At 39.7% G+C, this 3560-nt stretch overlaps 1 non-coding gene across 1 annotated transcript; it reads right to left on the reverse strand.

The window, feature by feature from the left end:
• Positions 1-1802: 1802 nt before the first annotated feature.
• On the reverse strand, positions 1803-1910 carry LOC112089624. The gene has a single exon (XR_002901251.1). It is a non-coding gene; the product is annotated as a small nucleolar RNA R71 (small nucleolar RNA).
• Positions 1911-3560: the final 1650 nt, after the last annotated feature.

The following is a 3560-nucleotide window of genomic DNA, read 5'->3' on the forward strand; positions in this document are numbered from 1 at the left end:
CTTTCCAGACGACTTAATTAAAGCCCAGATCAATTCCTTTCGTTATTTTTGAAGCCCTAAGTGTCCAGAACCACCCCAGAAGGTATAAATACCCTCTTTAGGTCATTCTAAAGAAGGGAGACCGAAACTTAGACAACTTAGAGAGATAGAGAGGGATTTCGTGTGGAACCCTAGAGAGGAGGCCGCCGCATCAGAAGAAGGAGCCGCCGCTGGAGGAAGACATCGTGCCTCCATCTGCTTCTCCGTTCTTCGTTTTTCTTCCTTCTTTTCTTTAATTTCCTGCACTTTCAATACTCTGTGATGATTGTTTACAATATGTTTGAGTAGTTACCCAGTTGGGTTTAAAGAGATTTTTCAAAGGGAATTTCATGTGTCTTTGCTTATGAATCGATAGATTTAGGATTTATAATCTTCTAGATTTTCTTCGTTTGCCTTTAATCTTACTGCGTGATTCTTTGCTGGCCACTTAGAAGCCGATCTGACATTATATGTTGCGAAAGTTTTCATTGATTGTCTGAACTAGGGTGAAACGAGCAATAATTCTATAGGAGTGGAAACCTACCTGTAGTTGAGTTGTGAATATTGATGAGTCTTGTTCTGCTATTGCATCTTCTCCCTTCCAGGATCAGAGTGGAAACCTACTGATCAGGGTTGCGAGAGATAGTTGTTTAGTGCTGCGAAAGTAGGCTATTCATACTTCCGTGCCTCGAGTTCTAGAACATACGTAGTTGATTACCTTTATCATATGTTTAAAATCGACATAGTTTAGTCCATGAACCCCTGCGAATTGCCCTTGAGCCCCAACGTTTTTCTTTAATTGCCTACAACCTTCAATTCTATTTGCTTTCCATTCGCTTATTACTTGTTTCAAATCGCTTTGTTTAATCGCTTTTTACTTGTTTTACTTGCTTTTGTTTTCAATTGCTTTTACTTGTTTTGCTTTCTAGTTTAGATTTCGTGACAACCAAAACCCAAAACCAAAACCCAAACCTGTTTAGTTCTAATCTGATTTCAGCATTGTCGTGAATTCGTACTGAAACAAGTAAGTCTCTGTGGATCGATATCCTTAGTACTACAGCGCACATCTGAGCACTTGCAGACATTTAGGGGTTATAAATTTAAAACCTGAAGCTTAGTAAAACGAAAACAACAACCCCGTTTTGCTCGACATCAATTTTTTGGCGCCGTTGCCGGGGACTTTGATTTGTTTCGTTGCGAATCCCAGCTTAAATCCATTAGAACACTTGTTTACTTTTACTTTTTCTTTTGAATTTTTCAGGTTTCTCTACAATGAGAGACCGGGAACATGTTCCTGGAACTCTTGGTGATCCACCATATCGTGTAGATGGTGATCCAAGCGATGATGACCTGACTGATGATGAGTTTGAAGAACCGATCTATGATGACAATGAGCTAATCGGATCTACAAAACGTGAAAATGATGATGAACTGATTGGAAGTTTCGATTCACTCGAAAAGTTCATGGGAGATCGAAGAGCTATTCAACCAGCCTTACCAAAGGATGGAAAAACCGAAATTAAGGTACCCTATATCCATTTAGTTCAACAAAATCAATTCCATGGTTACAATTCCGAAAACCCGATAGACCATATCGAGACGTTCGAAGAATTATGTGCAACCATTACAGAAAATGGGGATTACCACAAGTGTAGTCTTTTCCCATTCTCTCTTAGAGATAATGCCAGCAAATGGCTAAAATCTTTGCCACCTGCTTCACTAAAAACGTGGGCAGCGTGTAGAACTGCTTTCCTAAATCGTTTTTATACTAGAAATCATTCAAATCTCTTAAGGAACAACATAAAAACTTATAAACAAAAAGAAGATGAAGATCTTTTAGATACTTGGGAAAGATTTAGGGAATACCAAAGAGATTGTCCACACCATGGATATACCGAGGAATACCTGCTGGGTATCTTCTATCGCGGTATAACTCCAGAGTTACGACATTCTTTCGACACAGCAAGTAATGGAGATTTCTCAACTAGATCTGTAGAAGATGTTCACGTTTTCATTTACAATTTCGCAAACAGCATCCGAAATCAAGTAACCTTTGGTAATTATGCACTTCCTGAGAAGAAAGAAGAAATTTCGGAAGTTAAGAAGTGTCTCCATCACATAATGAGTCATCTTGGATTGCAACAACCAAATAAGGTACACAATACGTTTAACTTTGACAGCTGGGACAACCCAATGGATTCTTATGGTCAAGTGATGGTTAAATTGCAGAAGTCTACCAAATTCAAGATTTTCCATTCGTTTCTGATCACCGCGGGTCCATTCATCCGGACCGCGGTCAAGCAAGCTTTCACCGCGGTCGTACTGGTTCTGACCGCGGCCAAGACCTGTTTCACCGCGGTCGCGAGCCTTCTGATCGCGGGAAACCGTCTTCTGAACTTGCCTGGAAATCACCTTCCGAACCTATCTTGGCTATTCAATCTAATCCTGTTTCATATCCTAGTTTTCCCTCTTCTGAAGCTGAAAACCTAAACAAAAAGATTCTAGAGCTTGAAAAATCTAGGTCTCAAGAGATTAGTGATCTTAGATCTGAGCTAAAAACGATGCAAGAGGATTTCAATGAAAAACTTTCCACCCTCCTTAGCCTGATGATCAAAAATAATTCTAAAAACTTAGAAAATTATGAAGAGGAGCCAAGTGAAACTTCTTTCGAAAGCTCAAGCGAAGTAGATCCCTCCGATCATGTGAAAGCTATCACACTTAGGAGTGGATTAGCTTACAAAGAGCCTGAATTTCCTAAAGATCCCAAAGATGAGGAAAAGGTTAAGGAAAAGGAAAAAGAAAGTATCACGAATGAAGATGTTGAAAGAGAAGTGGTAGGAGAAAAGGATGGAGAAGAAGTAAGAGAAGATTCGTCCCAGGAAATCCTTGGAGAAGACCCAATTCCACCTCCAACAACTCGTGTCTATAAACCTAAACCTCCATATCCTAGAGCCTTAAGAGCCCTAAGAAAGAGAAAGAAAAAGCTAAGCTGAAAGAGCTGATCGATCAATTAAAGAAAATGCTAAGCTGAAAGAGCCATATACATGAAGGGTATTCTAACAAATTCTTTAACTCTTGAAGAAGGCGTTATGATGATAACTGATAACTGATAACTGATAACTGATAACACCGTATTTTACCCACTTTTATGGATCGTTTTGAAATAATTTTTCTATGTTTTTAATTGTTTTTAAGTACTTTTATTACGTTTTTCTAGTATTTGTAGTTCCAAGACTCTTTTCAGGTAACTTAGGGAAAAGCTTAACAAAATAGATAGAAAACCAGTTCAGAGTCACACCGTCATAAGTTCACCCCTGATTGAAGGCCTTCTCACCGTCTGATCCAGCTTAAATTTGGAGACCTTAAAGATGGAAGTATCAGCTTTCCAGTACACTTTACAGCTTGGCAATCCAACGGTTCAATCAAAAGATACGCGAAGAGCAAGATGTCCCGTAAACCAGCCGGCAAGCACTTCCACCCGTGGCCAAACACTAATTCCCCGCGGTCAGGAGCATCCCGACCGCGGCAAACCACTCATCCAC

Source organism: Eutrema salsugineum, unplaced genomic scaffold (genome assembly GCF_000478725.1).
Source record: "Eutrema salsugineum unplaced genomic scaffold, Eutsalg1_0 scaffold_12, whole genome shotgun sequence".
Lineage (NCBI taxonomy): Eukaryota > Viridiplantae > Streptophyta > Magnoliopsida > Brassicales > Brassicaceae > Eutrema > Eutrema salsugineum.